This window comes from Pseudonaja textilis, chromosome 1 (assembly GCF_049901715.1).
Source record: "Pseudonaja textilis isolate UNSWEBS1 chromosome 1, rPseTex1.2, whole genome shotgun sequence".
Classification (NCBI taxonomy): domain Eukaryota; kingdom Metazoa; phylum Chordata; class Lepidosauria; order Squamata; family Elapidae; genus Pseudonaja; species Pseudonaja textilis.
Window position 1 is genome coordinate 323986947 of NC_141990.1, and position 21492 is coordinate 324008438.

At 42.6% G+C, this 21492-nt stretch overlaps 1 protein-coding gene and 2 long non-coding RNA genes across 3 annotated transcripts in view; 2 read left to right on the top strand and 1 right to left on the bottom strand.

The window, feature by feature from the left end:
- Positions 1-21492, top strand: part of LOC148128384 (uncharacterized) — a 604018-nt gene that overhangs the window by 384370 nt on the left and 198156 nt on the right. The gene's annotated exons all lie outside the window — the stretch shown is intronic.
- EFNA2 (ephrin A2) overlaps positions 1-21492 on the top strand; it is a 272818-nt gene that overhangs the window by 80706 nt on the left and 170620 nt on the right. The gene's annotated exons all lie outside the window — the stretch shown is intronic.
- Positions 10090-12760, bottom strand: LOC148128386 (uncharacterized). The gene is made up of 3 exons (XR_015741309.1): positions 12623-12760; positions 10420-10487; positions 10090-10385 (listed from the first exon to the last, which is right to left on the bottom strand). It is a non-coding gene; the product is annotated as an uncharacterized LOC148128386 (long non-coding RNA).

Below are 21492 nucleotides of genomic sequence, written 5' to 3' on the forward strand. Positions count from 1 at the left end.
TAATTACAATTGGCCTGCTCCAAGCCATTTGACAAGATTGCTATGAATTGGTCACTTTAATTCAAATGTCTCCAAGTATTGTTTTAGATGTATGTCTCTGTTGATTGTGAGCTGCCTAAAGTCGCCTTTGGCTGAGCGGCGTATAAGTCAAACAAACAAATAAATAACCAACCAATCAACCTCTGACAAAATAGGAGAGGGGGAAAAAAAACAACAGGTTTTCTATTTTGAGGGGACAGGATTCTGGCGATCTCGCTGTGCAAAACAGCACTTTGAGGTCTGTGCAGAGACCCCTGGGAGGGTCCACCGAGACCTAGCCAAACGTAATTCCTTCCTTGCAGTGGCACCAACGGAGCAAATAATTGGCAAGTTGTAACATTTCGTGCTCATTAAGCCCTCCGTAAACAGGGCTTTAAAGCAGAACAGGCTTTTCTTCTCTCCTTTTGCCAGCAACTACAAAAATTGAGCGGGGCGGTCAGGGGATCTGGGGAAAGCAAAGGGAAGAGAGAGAGAGAGAGTTTAAAAGACACACAAACACACACAAATACCAAACTGGACAAAGCTCCCAACCGGTGGGAAGAGTCCGGACTCCTTTCTCAGGCCTGGTTTGTCCATTTACAGAGATTGTTTACCTTGGGAAGGATCTGCAGGTCTCAGAGAGGTTTTTCGGTGTGTGCCTTCCCTACACAAATCTGCCGTCTCTGTCCGTTCAGATTTATGACAAGATGACTTTTGCAGGAAAGGGGATCTCGGAGAAGTCGGCTCGCCTGTGTTCAGCAAAAGCTGGCTTATGCTGAGTTGCATCATCGATTCATTTGGCTCAATATTGTCTTAAGATTGACTGAGTGGCTGAGTTCACTCAACACGCTTAACTTGATTACGGAATTAATCCATTTCCTTGCTTTGCACCGTTGGTAGAATCCTAAATGAACTGCTTCAGTCGGGCTTGTGCAACACAGCAAGCTTCCCCCCCCACTTCCCTGAAACACACACGTGCATGTAGATAATCTATCCAAAGTGAACAGCAATAAAGTTTAACAGGTGTGGATGTAGCCCCCTAAACTTCAATTGGGTTAAATATGCCTTATGGGAACGCATAAGACACTTGGCCAACCCAATGCTTGAAGATGCAGAGGTTGGGATTTTAAAATAAATCATGCCTTTGTTATCCTTAACTCCACTGGTACCATCCCAGGTTGTAAACGGTTCCAAACAGAGGTGGTATTCAGCAGGTTCTGACCAGTTCTGGAGAACCGGTAGCGGAAATTTTGAGTAGTTCGGAGAACCAGCAAATCCCACCCCTGACTGGAGATTTTACAGTATCATCCCCCTGCCACACCCACCAAGCCATGCCCACAGAACCGGTAGTAAAAAAAAACAATTTGAATAAAGCTGCCTTTTGCAATTGAGCAGTGGTGATTTTGTCAATGCCAATGGTGTTCAAATGTGTTCTGTTTTTAGATTTGTTTGAGCTGGAATCCCGGAAAAGATTTTTTTTCAGTTTTTCTTCCTTATTTCCGAGACTGTTAAAGAAGTTTGGTTTTAGATTTGTTTGAGCTGAAGTCCTGGAAAATATTTTTTTTCACATTTTCTTCCTTATTTCTGAGTTGGTTAAGGAAGTTTGGTTTTAGATTTGTTTGAGCTGGAGTCCTGGAAAAGATTTTTCCCTCCAGATTTTTCTCTTTATTTCTGAATCTGTTAAGGGATTGTGTGTGTGTGTGTGTGTGTGTGTAAACATTTTCCAAATAAAAACAATTTAAACGTTTCCAAAATTCTCTCTTGTCAATTTTTTGACGAGATTTCTGCTTTCTAACTTCTCTCGACCTTCTTTTCAGCATGGATTAGACAACTTAAAATTTGTTGTTTTGTTCCATTAAAAACAGAATAATGCTCACAGGGGTAAAATTGTGCGGGGAAAAGATCGTGATAGGGTTAAACGTACACCAGATAACAATGCTGCTGTGTGATTTACAAGAGCACAGAAGCTTTTATGCATGTTAATGAAACCCCAGAGAAAAACTAATTTTGATGCAGTTGTGCTTGTGTATTTTGTTATTGTGGCTGTGTTTTTATCCTGGGCACGAGCAGCTCAATAATAATGGAACGGGGTTTAAAATGCCAGCGTTTTGAAAGCTACATGATTTGTCCACTCTCCTATTGTGGAAAAGATTGAAGATATTCTCCAGGTAAAAGAGAATATTTTTGTGTATATTCGTAGATATTGTACTCTTTAATTGCAAATGGAGACCTGGGTATTCTATTTTTCTTATCTTCATCTTTAAGTGCTCTGGTTTTATTGTATTGCGAACGGTTCCTGGGGTGCATCCACAGTTTCGTTGTACTTGTACAATGACAATAAAGTTCTTCTTATCTTATCTTTAAAAATGGTGCGGGAAGAGGGAATAGCAAGTAAATATTGGACTCGTTTGGCCCCAGTCTGCTTCTTCTCCCTTGTTTTTGTGCACTTTTGGTATCCACTCCTCTGCCTTTTCAAATTTATTTTTACATGCTTATAAGACATCTCGCCTTAAATACCTCTGCTCTGGTTCACCTTCCTCATCACTTCTGTGTTTTGCATTTCTTTCTTTGAAAAAGTCAAGGATTTTTTTTTTCTTTCTCCCCCCCCACCCCAAAATATGTTTTTTCTTAAAATGTAAAGGCAATGTGCACAGCCTGATTCCCCACCCCCACCCCATTAACAACCCTGTGAGGTAGGTTGAGTTGAGTGGGAAGCATTGAAGTGGACCAAGGGGGATTAGAACCCAGATCTCCTTCTGTTTGTCCAGCCTCTTTCCTATTACCACAACCCGGTGAGGTAGGTTGAGTTGAGTGGGAGGCATTGAAGTGGCCTGAGGGGGATTAGAACCCAGGTCTCCCTCTCTTTGTCCAGCCCTTTCCTACTACAGCTGATTGGCTCCTGGACTGAGAGGGGGAGGGACTGGCCCACAATCAGCCAATGAGGTTCTGGGGCTGAAGGGAGATTAGAACCCGGATCTCTCCTCTCCTAGTTCACGCCTTCAACTCCCAGACCAAGTTTGCTCCTCCACATTTTTGTCGTCTGCAAGAGAGCCAGTATTGACCACTCTGCAATTTTCTCTCTATGATCTCTCCTCTTCCTTGTTATTTGTGGCGTTGTGAACCTCTCCACTTTGTTAGCCTCTGGAATGCTCTTCCATTTGATTTTTTTTCTAAGGAGCTCCCCGAATTGGAGAGCCAGTTGTATTTTCCTGGTATCTCTTACCTATATTGTACAGCTGGTCCTCGAGTTATGACCAATCGTTTTGTGATTGTTCATTGTTACAACAGACCACCCCGAAAGAGATTTACAATCCAGTTTTAAAGTTCCAATGTAACACACACCCGTCCCTTCCCACAGTCAGGTGATCTCATTTCAGGCTCTCAGCACCCAGCCTGCATTCATGGCCATTTGTGGCACCCCCACAGTCACATGACCACAATTTACAATTTTTTTTTTTGCTGGAAACCAGCATTAACTTCATTGAATGACCGTAGCATTCACTTAATGACTTCCACAAAAAGCATTGTGGATGTTCCAACATTAGAAATTTTGAAGACGAGCCATTTGTCTGAAATAGTATAAGATATCCTGCTTGAGCAGGGGTTGGACTAGAAGACCTTCAAGGTCCCTTCCAACTCTGTTATTTTAAAAGGTCATAAAAACGGGTCTGGCCATATGGTAACTCATTTTACAACTATCATGACTTAACGACCATAATTGGCAGGCTCTATTACAGTCGTAAGTTGAAGGCTACCCGTAGAGCCTCTTCTATCCCCTGTTCAATGCTCTTATCTACATTTGTATCTATGTATCAGTATATGTGTACAGATAGTCCTCAATCTACAACCATAATTGAGTCCAAAATTTATGTTGCTAAGCGGGACATTTCTTAAGTGAGTTTTGCCCCATTTTACCTCTTCTCTTGGCACGGTTGTAAAGTGAATCATTGCAGCTGTTAAGTTAGTAAACCAACATGTAGTTAGTCCATGACTGAACAACCACAGTTCAACCCAAAATTTCTGTTGCTAAGTGTTGAGCTTTGCCCCATTTTATGACTTTTCTTGCAACAGCCGATAAGTGAATCACTGCAGTTGATAAGTTAGCAACACGGTCGTTAAGTGAATCTGGCTTCCCCGTTGACTTTGCTTGTCAGAAGGTCGCAAAAGGGGATCCCCACATGACCCCCAGGGACACTGCAACCATCGTAAATATGAATCGCTCGACAAGTGTCCATATTTTGATCACATGACCCTAAAGGATGCTGCAACGTCCGTAAGCGTGAAAAACTGGTCATAAGTCACTTTTTTCAGTGCCGTTGTACCTTTGAATGGTCACTAAATGAACCGTTGTTAAGTCGAGGACTACCTGTATACGGGTGTGTGTGCATTTCAGTACACATATTAAAACATTCTGACATTATTCCCATCTTTTCTTGCATTTTTTAATCTATTCCACCACGTGCTAATAAGCTCGTCCGTGCAGAAATATCTGTGTCACACCCAGCGACTCTTTTGCAAGAGGCCACTATCGATAGACAATTACCCTCATCTGCATTTCACTTCCCTGCGATCTCTTTTACAATTTCCTTCTTGCTCCCCCTCCTTACAAACAATATGCATGGAGGATAATTCTGCGTACATCTCATTAAGTCCAGGAAGGCGTAGGCTGTAATAAATGTAATTAGTCTTTAAAGTGCCACGAGACTGTGGTTTTTGCTGCCACAGACCAACTGCAGTAGCCCCCTTTATAAGCCATTCTTCTTCCTATTATTACTGGAAGGTACATCTTCACTTCAACAAGTTTCCATATCATTTTACTCCAGATCTCAGGGACTATAAACATATTATGCTTCCCCCCCCCCCGCCCCTTTCCTTGTGGCGATTTTGTAGCTTTCAGTTAAAACATCTGGAGTCTCGTCATTGCATGCAGCATGCTAATTTGGGCTGCCTCCAAAATATTGTTTATTTATGTATTTATTGATTTCCAGATGCGTGGAGTCACGTAGGTCTGCTATTCTGCCTTTATTTCTACCAACAGTGTAAGCTTTCCTAGCTAATTAGGCATGGTCCCAAAAATTAGAATTTGAAACTCCACATCTGGATTTTCATATCTTTTATACTACCAAATTTCTCTTGGCAGAGCCGACTTTGAAAAAACTGCCATTCAAAGATGTATGGTCCTCTCGGTCAAGGGTCTGTAGGATTAATTAATCTGCATTGAAGATATACTTTATATCATGTATAAAGTTTTTTGAACCATTGTCCCTCATTTCCTTCTATCCAGGTTAGCCCATTCAGGTCTATAAATGATTAAAAAAAATTCATTGATTTATCATTTTGTTTTTCATGGGTTGGAATGGAACTTTTCAAATTCCCCAAGCAGGTATGTAAGCTTTCAACTTCAATGCTTTCCAGGCACCCTATTTATTTTTGTTTAATTAGAAAAAAATCTTTTATATACATTTTTTCTGGGTATTGTTCTCTACAATGAGTTTTGTCTGGTGGCACATACTTTTAAGTAAACAGTGCATTTTTAATGTTTTAATTTCCTTCCTTCCCTCCCTCCCTCATCAAATATTTTTCCTTCCTTCCTTCCTTCCTTCCTTCCTTCCTTCCTTCCTTCCTTCCTTCCTTCCTTCCCTCCCTCCCCCCTTCCTTCCCTCCTCCCTCCCTCCCTCCTTCCCTCCTCAATTTTTTTTCCTTTCCTTCCTTCCTTCTTTCCTTCCTTCTTCCTTCCTTCCCTCCCTCCCTCCTCAAATTTTTTCCCTTCCCTTCCCTTCTCTTCCCTACTTCCTATTTTCAGTTTTAAGCTGCTTTGAACATTCACTCTGAAGGAGGTGATGGCATTTAAATCAAGCTAATAAATTGTGTCTTGGATTTCTGTCTGAAGTTCACAGCTGCAGCTACAATTTGATGAAAAGTAACTGTGTGGTGTCTGTTTCGGGTTAAATAAACTTTAATCCAAACACGAGATGAGCTGAAATTAATAAGCAAGAGTCCTTCTGTGCATAGACAGAGGGCCCTGCCCGAGGCTCAGTCCTTTAATCAGGGGAAGGGAGACGGGGCTGAGTATTTATTTACATGGATATTTTTTTTCCCTTTTTTTCTGTGCAGTCTGTTTTACAGTGGCAGGCAATGTCTTTGGAGCTGGAGTACATATAACGCAACATGGGGCGTGTTTTATAGCAATAGTGAATGTGATTTTATGATTTCATCGCTGGCAATTGCAAGCTATTTGGGTATCAGTGAAAGTCATTAAGAATCCAATTGTTTGTCTTGCTGTCAGCTTCCCAAAGCAGAATCAAGGGGAAAGTCTACGCGTGCCCATATATATAGATATATTAAAAGAGGACAAGATAATAAGGCTAAAGAGACAGATGTTTTCTATACTCCAAACATGGAATTTTATTTTTATTTACTTCGTCCCATTTATATAACCGCCCATCTCACTTGCCTGATTCTGGGCAGTTCAACACATGTGAAGACAGCAAAGATAAATTCATACAAATAAATTAAAACCATGAAAACCATTAACCTAAAACGTAGAAGCGTGGGAAAGTGCCAGCCTACAGCCTTGGATTTGGTCCTTGTCATTCTCAATTTTAAGCATTTGTTCATGGTCGATGGGGAAGACACTTCTGTTTGCTGTCTGTTGGAGCAGATAGTGCTGGATGGAAATAGCTTAATTTAGAATTACGGGTCAGAATATTAGCATTTAGAGAAAAACCATGGCCATCTGATACAGTACAGGCAGTCCTCGACTTACAACCGTTCATTTAGTGACTGTTCGAAGTTACGACAGTGCTGATAAAAGGGACTTTTGCCCATTTTTCACACTTAACAACATTGTAGCATCCCTGTACTCATGTGATCAAAATTCAGATGCTTGGCAACTGGTTCACATGTATGACAGTTGCAGTGTCCTGGGATCATGTGATCCCTTTTTGGGACTTTCTCACCAACAAAGTCCACAGGGTAAACAGATTCACTTAACAACCATGTGACTAAATTAACAACTTCAGTGATTCACTTAAGAACGGGGACATGAAAGGTTCGTAAGATGGAGCAAAATTCACTTAACAAATATTTTACTTAGCAACAGAAAATTTGGGGCTCAATTGTAGTCATAAGTCAAGGACTGCCCATACATTGCTGGCACATAAAATGTTGACTACCTCACCAATGAGACGCAAATTATTCTTATCTTCCTGGAAGGCTCCAGAGCCCCGTTTTTCAACTTTGGCCATTTTAAGACATATGGACTTTTGGGGAATTCTGGGAGTTGTAATCCACACCTTTTAAAGTGGCCAAGGTTGAAAAACACCATATTAGAGCAAATAAGGCTGCATGAAAAAGGAAACATAATTTGACAAGGTGTTAAGACAATTTCCTGGTTTCGAGAAGTCTAGGATCATAACAATACATGTTGTGCTGCTGGCTCACACAATTGATTGCATTATTTTTTTTAAATTGTGCGTTCAAATCAGTGTTGACTCCTGGTGGTTGCCTGGACAAAGCTGTGATATTTTCTTGGCAGCCTTTTGCAGAAGTGACTTGGCATGGCTTTCTTCTTTATAGGGTTGAGAGAGAGAGAGAGACTGGCTCAAGGTCACCCAGCCAGCTTTGTGGCTAAGGCAGAATTAGAACTCAACATCTCCTGGTGTTTGGCCCAAAGCTACGCAGCCAGCTTTGTGATTAATTGGGGCAGGTACATGGCAGTAAGTAAGGGGAGTATAAGAAGAAACCCCTCTTTCTAGACCCAAGTTCCTGGATGAAGTAGGGTACATTTAATCTGAGATAGCTACAGTAAGTACGGTGGTCTCCAAGTACTTAATAGGATGTTGTATAAATAGACACATCTGTTTTCTGAAGTTGCTGGACTTTCAGGTTCATATTTTTGAAAAACAGGGATTTCTCATAAACAAAGACAAAATTTGCTTCGGAAAGTTGCTTTGAGGAATGGTGAACACTTCTTGGCCCTGGATCTTTTGGTTAAACCTGACATCCAGAACAGGGATTTAGAATTTATTTTAATTCTAGACACGAGGGAAGGAGTCAAGATCAGTAAAGTATTAGTACTGCTTTATACTTCCTTGATAAGACCACACTTGGAATCCTGCGTCCAGTTTTTGGCCACCGAAATACAAATGTTGAGACTCTAGAAAAAGTGCAGAAAAGACCAACAAAGATGATTAGGAGACTGGAGGCTAAAAAATATGAAGAATGGTTGCAGGAATTGGGTATGTCTAGTCTAATTAAAAGAAGGACTAGGATGAAGTGATAGCAGTCTTCCAATATTTGAGGGGCTGCCCCAAAGAAGAGGGAGTCAAGCTATTCTCCAAAGCACCTGAGGGCAGGCCAAGAAGCAATGGATGGAAACTAATCAAGGAGAAAAACAACCTAGAAGTAAGGAGAAATTACCTGAGATTTAGAACCTTTCAACTCTGTTATTCTGTGTTCAGAGGATTGATTAAAAGAACAACAACTCGTCCATCCAGAGGGAGAAAGGGTAGAGTGTTATGCTAGTCGATGAGGTAAGGGAGGATAGAATAAATCAACTAGAGTCAAGGTACAAATGATGCAGCTCAGGTAATCCTATTTTATTATGTGAGGAGCCAACTTTATTTATTTATTTTGTCAAACAATTACAAGCTAACAGGTATAAGTATAAACATAGCTATGGATACATGAAATGGAGAAATACAAGAAAAATAAAAAAGAAACAGTAGACTTTGTGGAGAAGGCTCTCACAAGCCCAGTCAATGGGCGGATCTGGATGCACTTAACAAGGGACATTAGAGGTCGTCTAGTCCAACCCCCTGCTCAAACAGGAGACTCTCTACCATTTCTGACCGGGGGTTGTCTATCCTTTTCTTAAAGACCTCCAGTGATATAGCACCTATGAAAGCTGTTTCAGTGGTTAATTGTTCTCACTGTTAGGAAGCTTCTCCATAATTCCATGTTGCTTTTCTCCTTGATTAATTTCCATCCGTTGCTTCTCGTCCAATAGTGAGATTCAAACATTTTTACTACCGGTTCTGGGGGCGTGGATTGGTGGACTTGGTGGGCGTGGCAGGGGAAGGTTACTGCAAAATCCCCCTGCCCTCCTCACCCCACTGACCTACTTTCCAGCTCCGTTCTCCTGTGCAGGGCAACCAAAGAAGACCCAGCCAATCAGCTGCAACTCAGGAGGTGGAGAATAGATGGGGGCGGGGCCAGTCAGAGGGGGCATTCGCCGGTTCTCTGAATTACTCAAAATGTCCGCTACCGGTTCTCCAGAACTGGTCAAAACCCGCTGAATACCACCTCTGTTCTCATCCTGTCCTCTGGTGCTTTGGAAAATATCACATATATAAAAATATTGTATGTATAAAAGTCAGGATGCCTGACCCCAAGATGGCATGCTTAGAAACTGCCATTAAATATGGAAGCTTCGTTTTTGATTAGCAGGGATTAACTTAAGAAGGATCTTGCTGGATCACTCCTAGTGTTTATCCCCTCTTGCTGGTGGCTATTCAGAGGCTTGGACAAAACCCAAAATCAGGGATTTGGGAAGTTATTCTCTTATCTTGCTTCTGTTTTTAGTTGGTGGTAAGTTCACAGTGAGACGCAGGGTGTTGCGTTCTGAAGTGTTACTCATTTCACACTTTACTTCACTATAAACAACTTGGTATTCAGAGAGAAATAATTAGATCTGACTAAGCAATTGATAGAATTATCTCTCTTTGTCCCTCCTTCCCTCTCTCCCCCTCTCTCCCTCCCTTCCTCCCTCTCTGTCTCTCCCCCCTCTCTCCCCCCCTCCCTCCCTCTGTCTCTCTCCCCCTCCCTTTCTCCCTCTCTATCTTCCTCTCTCTCTCTCTCTCCCTCCCTCCCTCTCTGTCTCTCTCCCCTCCCTCTCTCCCTCTCTATCTTCCTCTCTTCTGTCTCCCTCCCTCCCTCCATCTCTCTCCCCCTCCCTCTCTCCCTCTCTGTCTATCTTCCTCTCTCTGTCCCCCTCCCTCCCTCCCTCTCTCTGGCTGAGTTCACACAACATGCTAAGCTCGGTTTGTTTTAATTGTTGGACTCTTTTAATGACATGGCATTTGATGCCCCTTTGAATAGTTTACGATTCAGGGGATTGACTGAGTTCAGAAAACACACTAAATGAGGTCCTAGATTAATCAGCCAAATTAAACATCGCTTTTGTGCTGCAATGGGCTTCTGCAAATTCAGTCCTGCGACAACTTCTAAAAAATCCCCTTCTTGTTTGTAGGAACAGGAATGGAGTTGCAAAAAGGAGGAATTACAGGTAGTCCTCGACTTACAATCAGTCCTCACATTTAAGACTGTTGCAGTGTCCCTCTGGTCATGTGATCAACATTCGTGCGCTGGCAACCAGCGCGCATTTTTGACAGTTGCAACGTTCCAGGATCCTATGGTTTCCATTTGTAAATCAGAAGTCGATGGCCGAATCTGGATGCACTTAACAACTGCAACAAAAAGGATCGTAAAATTGGGTGCGACACACTTAACAACTATATTGCTTAGAGATGTAAATTCTAATCTCAGTTGCGGTCATAAATTGAAGACTAGTTCTAACTCTACCTTCCTTAATCTCAGTCTTCTGGATGTATGTAGGGGACCGGAGGCTAAAACATATAAAGAATGGTTGTAGGAATTGGGTATATTTAGTTAATGAAAAGAAGGATTAGGGGTGACATGATAGCAAAGCTGCCATAAAGCACCTGAAGGCAAGATGAGAAGCAATGTATGGAAAGTAATCAAGGAGAGAAGCAACCTAGAACTAAGAAATTTCCTGACAATTACAGCAATTAATCAGTGGAACAACTTGATTCCAGAAGTTTGTGAATGCTTCACCACTGGAAATTTTTAAGAAGAGACTGGATAACCATTTGTCTGAAACGGTATAGGGTTTCCTGCCTGAGCAAGGGGTTGGACTAGAAGACCTCCAAGGTCCCTTCCAACTCTTGTCATTCCTTATTCAGGCTACAACTCCCAAATTGTGTATCGGTGTAGGGGATTCTGGGAAATGCAATTTGAACACACCTCAGATGTTAGTTGATAAGGGTGGCAGCTTAGCGTAGCGTAGCAAGAGGAACCGTGGTTTTCCTGGATTTTTACGCGAAGCAAAATTGTTGAGGATTAGCCAGAAGATGAATGACCGAATTTGTTTCTCCGTGCCGGATATCAATCATCTGTGCAGAGCAGGCATATATTCCCCTCATTTATCCCTCTGAGGATGTGCAGAGTGCCTCTGCTCGTTGAACTGCAGCTGTCGGCTCGGCTGCAGCCTTCGGTCGCACGATGCAAAGCCCCGAAAATTGTTAATTAGCAGAGCCGAGACGCAAATCGATGCGGAGGGTCAAATATTGTCAATTGATCGTCTCCTCCTTGTCTATGATTGATCAAACCCTGTCAAATACGAGGCCTAGGGTAGGCCTCAGCCTTGCCTTTTATAAAAAAAATAATTTAATTGCATTTGTCATTAAATCTTTGTGGGGCAGAGATGAAGAGGGGTGTGTGTATGTGTGTGTGAGAGAGAGAGAGAGAGTGTGTAAAGGCCGGTCCAGCTGCTATTCCATTCTGGTCGGCCCTGTTGCCTATATTTCAGCCAAAAAAAGCCGGAGAAGCTTTGGCTAAAAAAAGGGAAGTCTTCCAAGGGGGCGTTCTGTGGATGTGATTAAGACCCCCCCCCTTCCTCCCCTCCCCACCATTTCTGCTCCCCTGGCAATTTGGGGCAGAAAACAAATGACTTCTTTCCAGCCCCGGCCTGTTGTTGTGGCGAAGCGAAGGGTCAATTCCAGACTGAATTAATCACATTGAAATTCCACAAATTAATGAAGTGGGAGATGTTTAAATGCTCTGTTTGGGCCGGTTGGGCCTCTTTCTTTCTTTCTCTCTCTCCCTCTCTTTTTCTCTTTTTAGCTTTTAAGTTAAGGTGGAATCGTTCGGAGCGCACAAAAAGAGGCCTGGCCCGCCTGCCCGTCCGCAGACCCTCCGTGCTGAAGTACCGTCCCCTGTCATTCCCCCCTCCCCCCCGTGCTCCCCAAAACCTTTGTAGGGCATCTTGGCACCCTTCCAACGTTAACCGATACTTCCTGGTTTTCTTAATGAAAGCCACAGGAAAAGAGAACCGGGGCCCTTTTCAGGGGCTAAAGCTTCCAAGCTGGAAAAGCGAGATGGGTCACCGTCTCCCGTCCCTGTCTCGCTCCGCTGCCTCCCGGCTTTTATGCCGGGACAATGGAATTTGGCTCCCTTGGCATCTCGGATGGAGGCTGGAGAGGGAGTGAGTGGGGGGGGGGGGGGGCGCCATTAGCTTGAAAGGGATAAGCTCCCTTTGATGGAAACGGGGATTTGGGCAGGGCGGGAGGGAAGTTCAGAAGTCACAGCTGGTTGCTCATCTGTGAACGGAGAGGCCCTGCTCATCGGGAGAAGGAGACGCCTCGCTTACACCCGGCCTACTCGGCCGGGCGGAGCTACTTTGGGCTTTGCAGGAGACGGCAGCGAAAGTTGGCAGGGTGAATAATTTCACTGCATACTCTCCCTTTTTTTAATCCTCTCAGGGCGTTCCAAATAATTGCAATAAATAGCCCAAGTTAAATACCTGTCAGGTCCGATTCGCCCCTGGGCTGTCTTTTCCACCCCATCGTCTTGGAGCCCACCAGTTCCCCGCCCGTTCTTCTCTTCCTCCTCCTCAGAAAGTTAGAAAGGAGGATCGGAACAGGCAGAGGTTAACTTTTCACAGTTGCTTCTCCTGTTCCCCTTCCACCCCCACCCCCCCATGGGTGTGGGGGGATTGTTGCCTCTGCACCCAAAAGGGCTTTGCTGGGGTCTGGGAAGAAACGCGGTTTGGAGAATAGCGGATCATTGTTGCAGCATCCAAGCGAGTTTTGATGATTTGCAAAGAGGTTGGGGGTTTGGGCTGCGAAATCTGGGCCTAGGTGATTTTAGCTGCATTTCTCAAGGTGGCATCTACTTGTTGGCAGGGTGGGAAACAAAGCCTTTGGTGTTGAGCGGTGCAATGTGTGTATGTGTTTGCTTATGTGTGATGGGGAACAATCATCGGAAATGTTCTGGAAGAGAGGGGGAAAGAGAAGAGGAGAAGAGGGGGAGGAAGAAGAAGAAGAAAAATGGAGGAGGAGGAAGAGGGGTGGGGAAGAAGAAAAGGGAGGAAGGAGAAGATGAAAGGAGGGAGAAGGGGGAAGAGGAGAAGGAGGAGGGAGGAGGAAGAAGAAGAAAGGATGAGGGAAAAGGAAAAGAGGAAGAAAGGAGAAGGGGATGAGGAAGCAACAGAAACAGAGGAAGGAGAAGGAGGAGGAGAAGAAAGGAGGAACAAGAAAAGGAGGAAGAGGAGATGGTATTTAAACCACCTGCAGAGTTTCAATTCAGGAGGACTTCTAGATCTTCAAAGAGGTGACAATTTTAGAAGTTGCTTTTTCCAAGCGTAGACATGTAAAAAGGGCCTGTGATATCTCAGTGCCAACAAAAGGCTGCCGAATCCGATGTGTAATCATTGTAGTCATCACTCTCTTGCTTGTACAACAGTGAGCCAAATAAAAATCTAACGGAAAATAACATATTCCTTCTCTCATGAGTGTGCACAAAATTCACACAGTGGGAATAATTCTTTCAGCCCTTCTGTAACAGGTCAGTGTTACTCATCCCACTTTTGAAGGTGGGGAAAAGACACAGCTGAAAGGGAGAGAAATTGTAAAGACGCTCGGTGATGGCAAAAAAAGAGATTTGTGCAATCGAACTCTCTTCCCTTCGTGGAAATAGGGCATTGGCTAATTGGAGGATTTTTCAGAACAGCGAAACAGGTTGTGTGTTTGTTGCACTGGGACCATCCCTTGCTTGACATAGATACTTTATTTTAATCCTATCCTTTAAGGGCTATTTTCCAAAATGAGATGCAAATAAATCTGGTACTGTAATTACACACAATGAAACAACAACAATTTACCATTCCTAAGGGAAATCCTCAGCTCTCTGAAATGTCCTGAATTTTCTACTTGCGCAAAAAATACATATTTTTTTTCCAAATGGGAAAGTAACAAGTGAGAACTCATAAATAGCTGCTATCTTTAATGTGTATGGATGTGTAAATTCATTGGAAGTACAATCTCATTGTACACATGTACTCTGACAATAAAGGTAATAATAATTGGAAGTACCATTGCCTACAGAGTAGTGTGGTTGCATTAACAGAGGGACAGAATCAAGATCATTTGAAGTACTAGTATTACTTTATGAAGCCTTACTAAGACCACACTTAGAATACTGCATCCAGTTTTGGTCACCATATTATAAAGAAGTTGTAGAGACTCTGGAAAGAGTGCAGAAAAGAGCAACAATCATGATTAGGGTGCTGGAGATTAAAACATATGAAGAACAATTGCAGGAATTGGGTGTGTCTAGTTTAATGAAAAGAAGAACTAGGGGTGACGTGATAGCAGTGTATAGCCATTATTTTGAAGGGTTACCACAAAGAAGAGGCGGTTAACCTATTTTCCAAAGCACCTGAAGGCAGAATAAGAAGCAATGGATGGGAACTAGTCAAGGAGAGAAGTAACCTAGAACTAAGGAGAAATTAATCAGTGGAACAACTTGCCTCCAGAAGTTGCAGTTGCTCTAACTCTGGAGGATTTTAAGAAGAAACTGGACAGCCATTTGTCTGAAATGGGATAGGGTTTCCTTCTTGAGCAATGGTTGGACTAGACGACCTCTAAGGTCCCTTCCAACTCTGTTATTCTGTTATTTATTACTAATTTACCATGTGCCACAGTCATGCCTCTTCCATTGCATCTGTACACAGGGACAGTGGCCTTTGGATATACTCTACAGGCAAGCATACATCCGTGGCTGTTTTAAGGATTTGTGAGTCCTCCAGAATTGGGTGGCTGTTAAATTGAACGAATGAATGGCTATAAAAACAGGAAGCTGAGTCCTAGCCCCACCTAGGCATGAAAGCTGGCTGGGTGATTTGGGCCAATCACCAGGTAACTGAGTTCTAGTCCAACCTTAGACATGAAAACCGGCTGGGTGATTTGGGCCAATCACCAGGAGACGGTGAGCTCTAATCCCGCCTTAGCCATGAAAACTGAAGGCTTTGGGTCAGTCCCTTCTCTCTCAGCCCAAACCCACCTCACAGGGTGGTTGTTGTGGGGAAAACAGGAGGAGAAAGGAATATTAGGCATGTCTGCCACTGAGTTCTTTATAAAAAATATTTAAAAGTGGGATTAAAAAAATCTAAAATAAAATAAATAAAATAACTAATGAATATTGGCGCTTAGGACAACACTAGTTTGAAGGAGGCCCCTCTCCCTTCTCTGGATTAAAAACCACAGCTGGATTCTTGTTACACAATTAAAACTCTGTACTTTGACACCCCCAGTGTTGTAGGTTTCAATGCTACGGCTTCACGTGAGGCAGATCCGTTTCTGCAGTTTGCTTCATTTGTGTCATGATTAAAATGACATGTCATTTACATCATTCCCAGAGTCTGGCGATCTGGGCATTGATGCAATCAATTAAAAATGGTGCAATGATGCGAACGCAGGAATTGGCACCAAGTTGGGTTCGGCAAATGTTGCAAATTGCCAGAAGAAAGTACAGTACCTTCAAGTGTGGTTAATAACAAATGAATAACCAAATAATACCCGCTGCTGCAATCAACCGGTTAAAAATGAGGCTTCTTTGTATTTAAAATGGAATTTGGAAAACAAGAATTCAAAATTAAAAACAGAACATCGTAAACAAAATAAAATTTGCCTGGCAGTAAAATCCTGTTTGGGCAAATCTTGCCAGTTTGATCCGGTAGCTGAATGATATGGGCCTGCAATAGTAAATGGTAAATTATTTTTTAATAATATTTTACTTTGATAATAATACCTCAAACCCCACAGCTAAAGGTGCCCAAGGTGAGAGCGACAGATGTTAGCAGTTATAGTCTCTGTTCTTTCTTTCTTTCTTTCTTTCTTTCTTTCTTTCTTTCTTTCTTTCTTTCTTTCTTTCTTTCTTTCTTTCTTTCTTTCTTTTTCATTCTCTCTCTCTCTCTGTGTCTTTCTCTCTCTTAGATTGCTGGCAAAGTCCACCATCCCTTTACTTCTGCTCTCTGCTTTCCACCTTTCCATCTTTTCGGTTATCATACTGATGTATCATTCATCTTGTGTTCCTTTGTCATTGCTTATTTTACTTTATTGTTCCATCATTTTACTTCTCTTCTATTTGCACTCCTTTCCTGTTCTTTCTTTTTCTTATTGTAAGCCTCCTAGAGTAGTCTCAGAGTGGCAAATAAATAACCAATAAATAAAATATGCTACCCGCCTTGCTGTCCAAAGCAACTATGGGCAGCTTAACTATGTAGTAAAAATAGAAATACATTTGCATCGTGGTTTGCCCAAAGCAGGATTTTGATGGGATATCTATTTCATGAGCCTTCAAGAGCTCCCTCGTACTACATATATGGTAAATATTGTAATGGCAGTGTGCTCTACAGCGGGCAGGACTATATGTGTGAAAACAGGCAAGCACAATCAAAGCTCTGTTTTTGTATATGTGTTGACATTGCATGCAGGTACAGAGTCACATAAAGATAGTCCTCGATTTACTTAGTTCAAAGTTACAGCGGCACTGAAAAAAGTAAGTTATGATTATTATTCACATGAACTTTGTAGCATCCCCATGATCCTGTGGTCAAAATTTAGATGCTTGGCGACTGACTCATACTTATGACCGCTGCTGCGTTCCAAGGTCATGTGATCCCCTTTTGTGACCTTCTGACCAGTGAACGGGGAAACCAGATTCATTTAAAAGCCGTGTTATTAACTGATCAACTGCGATGATTCACTTATCAACTGGGTCAAGGAAGGTCGTAAAATGGGTCAAGAGTCACTTAACAAATGTCTCACTTAACAACAGAAATGTTGGATTCAATTGTTGTATATATGAAATGGGCGGCTATAGAAATCATATAAATTACTAATTTTTATTATACTGCTGCAGCCATTCTCCTTGGCACACAAACATGCATGGACAAACGCACACGCGTGCACACACACACACACACACACACACACTGGATGATGCCATATTGTAACCCTATTAAGCAGGTCCTAGAGATATAACTAGAGACATTTTTTTTTAATCCCCAGCCAATGATATAATATAGAGAATATTATATCCCCAGAGATGATATAATATAGAATTTGGGTTAATCCACATAACTCTTCATGACTTTGGGAGACAGGGGCAAGGAGAACCACGATGAACGGTTGCAGGAACTGGGCCTGGTGAGTCTGGTGAAGAGAAGGACCAGGGGAGGAATGACAGCAGTCTTCCAATATTTCAGGGGCTGCCACAGAGAGGAAGGGGTCAATCTAATTTCCAAGGCACCCGAAGGCCAGACAAGGAATAATGGATGGAAACTGAACAAGGAGAGATTGTAATAGATGGTATTCAGCAGGTTCTGGAGCAGTTTTGGAGAACCGGTAGCAGAAATTTTGAGTAGTTTGGAGAACCGGCAAATCCCACCTTTGCCTCCCGAGTCCCACCTGATGGGCTAGGTCTTCTTTGGTTGCCCTGCACAGGAGAACGGAGCTGGAAAGCAGGTTAGTGGGATGGGGAGGGAATGTGGATTTTGCAGCAACCTTCCCCTGCCACGCCCAACAGAACCAGTAGTAAAAAAATTTGAACCCCACCAAATTGATGTTTTGCAGATATTTCGGATCTGCAGCTCCACGGCGGATCTGAATGCTGAAACCAACTGATGCCATCAAGTTAGAGAAAGCTGGCCTAATGCAGGGATGGGCAACTTTACGCCTCTTGGACTTCAACTCCTAGAATTCTGGGAGTTAAAGTCTACAAGTCCTAAAGTTTTGCTATAATTGCCCATCCCTGGCCTAAATATATAGGTTGCATCATGTTTTGGTTTCTCCTAGCTCACCCTCTCCCGCCATTTTAAAAATTATTCTCCTGGGTGGTTCTGCTTTTTTGTCTCTTTCTCTTTGTCCAAAATCTGCTCGCAGTTCCAGAGCAGATGACTTCACCTGATTTTGATCAAAGTCGGGTTTTGGGGTGAGGGGGCCACGTGGTATGTTGCGGTTTTGAAGACAGTCCTGGAGTACCATAGCTGGAGGAGCGGGGACAGCATAGAAAAGCTGTTTTGCTGATGGGAGCATCTGGCTTCAATTGGAACTTAGGTTACAAGTGTGTGTTTCTGCGTGTGTTTGTGTGTTGGGGGGAAGGATGATTGTTTTAAGGGCCTGAGCAGGACTTACTGGGCTCCCGTCTCCAATCAAGCCCGAAAGCTCTTCGTTGCTTTGATGTAATAAGCTAACTTTGCATTCTTAGGATATGGGACTCAGATTAAGGTTTGCACAACACAGGAAAACCACCAGAAAAACAGAAAAATTTCTGATGCGAAGTCAGGCTGTTGTTAAGCGAGCTTTGCCCCATTGTTAAGTGAATCACTGCAGGTGTTAAGTTAGTACCACGGTTATAAAGTGAATCTGGTTTCCCCATTGACTTTGCTTGTCAGAAGGTCGCATGACCCCGGAACACTGCAACCGTCATAAAGATGAGTCAGTTGCCAAGGAGCTGAATTTTAATCACATGACCTTGGGATTGCTGCAACGGCCGTTAAGGGTGAAAAATGGTCATAAGTCACAATTTCCAGGACTGTTGTAAATCTGAACGGCCACTAAACGAATTGTTATAAGTCGAAGGCTAACCTCCTTGATTTCATTCCAAGTCTTAAACATAATTATTCTGGAATAACATACCATTTGCGTTCATCACAGTATTTGACTTTTTTCTCAGTCTTAAAACCAGTTTTTCACCCTATCAATTTCATTTGTTCTTCCATATTCATATTTGTTGTGAATCCTTTGTCTTGTGTTGATTAAATGTAAAACCAGTGGACATCCCCCAGATCTTTGAGTTTTTCTCCCTTAACATTTTATTCCTTCCAGAGGATCTTTCTAAAATTCTCATCAGGTTCTCAGCAAAGGCCCATAACTTATATGTTTCTCTTTTAATCTTCACTACAGCAATTTTCTCCTCTCGTTTTATGTCTCTGTTCAATATTTCTTAAGTTAAAACAAATAGCAACATTGAGAAAGGGAATTTTGTTTGGTTCCTTCCTCTATCTCACAGGGCTTGGTTAATTCCCCATTCACAATTACCGGTGCCTTTTGTGAGCTATAAATCGATTTACCCATTTAATAACATTCCTAACAAAGTCCATATCTTCCATATTTCCCCCACCTTAAAGACCAGTTCAAATTGTCAGAGGCAATTTGCTCCCACTGCAATTTGCCCTCTCTACATCAGCGTGTTCTCTTCATTTCTTTCTTGGGGTGACAGAATGACCCCAAACTGTGGTCCTGAATATTTGCTCTAGAGGTCAAGGGACACCCATGATGCATTTTCTTGATCTTTTTCAGCCGGCAAAGAAGGAAAAATTGGTATATTGGTACACACAGAGGTTCCCTTCCACAGTGTTATTCAATGAGGAAAGTATGTGAGTAGGAGTGAGGAGACCTGAGTTCTAGTCTTACCTTAACCCCAGAAGCTCATTGGCTGGCTTTGGGCCAGCTCCTCCCTCTCAGCCCAAGAGCCAATCAGGAGTGGTGGGGAAAGGCATGGCTAGGAGTAGGCTGACCCAGGTTCTAGACACCCCCTGAGACACAGAAGCTTATTGGCTGACTTTGGGCCAGCCCCTCAGCCTAAGAACCAATCAGGTTTAGTAGAGAAGGGGCTGGACCATAATTGGGAAGACCCAGGTTTTAATCCTCCCCTTTATCCACAAAGGCTCATTGGCTGACTTTAGACCAGTCCCTCTCTCTCAGTCCAAGAGCCAATCATGTGCATCAGGCGAAATACTGAACTAGGAGAGGGAAGACCCAAGTTCTAATCCTCCTCAGCCATTGAAGCTTATTGACTAACTTTGGGCCAGCCCCTCCCTCTCAGTCCAAAAGCCAATCAGCTGTAGTGGGGAAGAGTTTGGAGTTAGGAGAGTGGAATCTGGGTTCTAGTCTTCCCACAGCCACAGGGGCTTTGTTTGCTGTTTAAATTGCAACCCAATTCCTCCTTAGGAAGGTTCTTCTTTAGCAAGCGGTTCCAATTTCACTCTCTCAGAATAAACAGCAATTTCCAAAAATAACCCTGGAGTTTTGGAAATTTTGCCAGATTCCTAGTTGGTTGTCATCATTTGCCTGTCCCATGAAATGAGGCCTATGCAGCTTAGAAAGTATTTATTTATTCAAATGCCTTGTCAAAACTCTCCCTTTGGAAACTAGCTGGAAAAAAAAACACCCAAACTTAAATCAGGAATGCCTTTAATTTAGAAATTAATGGCTGGATGGTGGGGAATGAAAGGATTTATATTCCTTGGAGACAGTCATTGAGGTCACCTGGAGGTTGACCCTGAGACACCTCCAAGTAGCCCCAATGACTCTCTAAAGAGAATGCAAATGACCAGCTCTCCGCAAGGAGTATAAATCCTTTCATTCTCCATCATCCAGTCAGAGCTGAAGAAGCTTCTTGGATAAGAAGTGAAACGTCTTCAAGAAAAAAACAGGAAGTTGCCTCTTGAAAAAAGACCTTTGGGACAGCTATGATCTGGATGACTGAGACTCTCCATAGACATTACCTCTAAGGTAAACATAAAACTGTCAAATGTTGTAAGTTGCCTCCAGCTTTCCAGATGGTCAGATATGTTCAGCATTTGAATGAACGATCAAGCATTTGAATAAATCAAATATTTTTAGACGCAAGGGAGAAAAACACTCCAGTGGATTTTTTTGTTAATAAACCATCTTTTTACATTTTTCATAACATAAACTGTTAGGATGGCTAGAAATTCCTTTGTCCAAAAAACTGTCCTGTTTTATATCAGAGAATACACTTCAAAGAGAAGACATAATTTTTGGCTGGTGAGCAAAATTGGGAGTTTGGAGCCAGAGCCGCGGGCACGTGCACAAAATGGCTGCTATGGGGAGCTTTACAAACTAGGCAATAACACCCCCTCATGGTCTTTCTTTGTCTTCATTCCCTCCCCCATACCTTCCCCAAAGTCTGCTTGGTACATTTCTAGACAAAGCCCTAGGCTGTAGTTATTTTATTTTCTAAAAATACAATAAAATGACTGTGGGGCCTTTGTGGAACTCAAGGGCATTTCTGTAAATGAAGATGTTGCTAGAGGCTCCTCAGCATTCAATTTGCATGTAAGTGTTCCTTTCATATTTCTTCTTCTTCTTAAAGTAATGAAAATCATCTTCAAAATATTAAAAACAGGTGGATGAGGGGGGACTTCGATTGTTCACATTCTGGCACCAACTTGATCCAACAGTCTTTGCCCAAACAGCCTGGTACAGCTGTTTCTGGGGCCAGGTGATCATAATAGATAACAGATAATCAGAGTTGGAAGGGACGTTGTAGGTCATCTAGTCCAACCCCTGCCCAAGCAGGAGA